The following is a 216-nucleotide window of genomic DNA, read 5'->3' as shown; positions in this document are numbered from 1 at the left end:
AATAAAGAACAATGTCATAAAAATGTCTTCTGTCTTCATTCACAGACACATACATGCACGCATGTGTGTGCACGCACACACACACACGTTACCATCAACTGAACTCCTGAGCTTTCCTTCAAGACATGCCTACCCAAGCAACCCCAGCAGGGCATATAGTAAGTTTCCGTGGAAGGGAAGGGATGAACTTAATTCTTATCTTTCCTCTTAAGTCAT

Source organism: Camelus bactrianus, chromosome 6 (assembly GCF_048773025.1).
Source record: "Camelus bactrianus isolate YW-2024 breed Bactrian camel chromosome 6, ASM4877302v1, whole genome shotgun sequence".
Lineage (NCBI taxonomy): Eukaryota > Metazoa > Chordata > Mammalia > Artiodactyla > Camelidae > Camelus > Camelus bactrianus.
The sequence above is the reverse complement of the archived record's forward strand: the minus strand, read 5'-3'. Positions refer to the sequence as shown.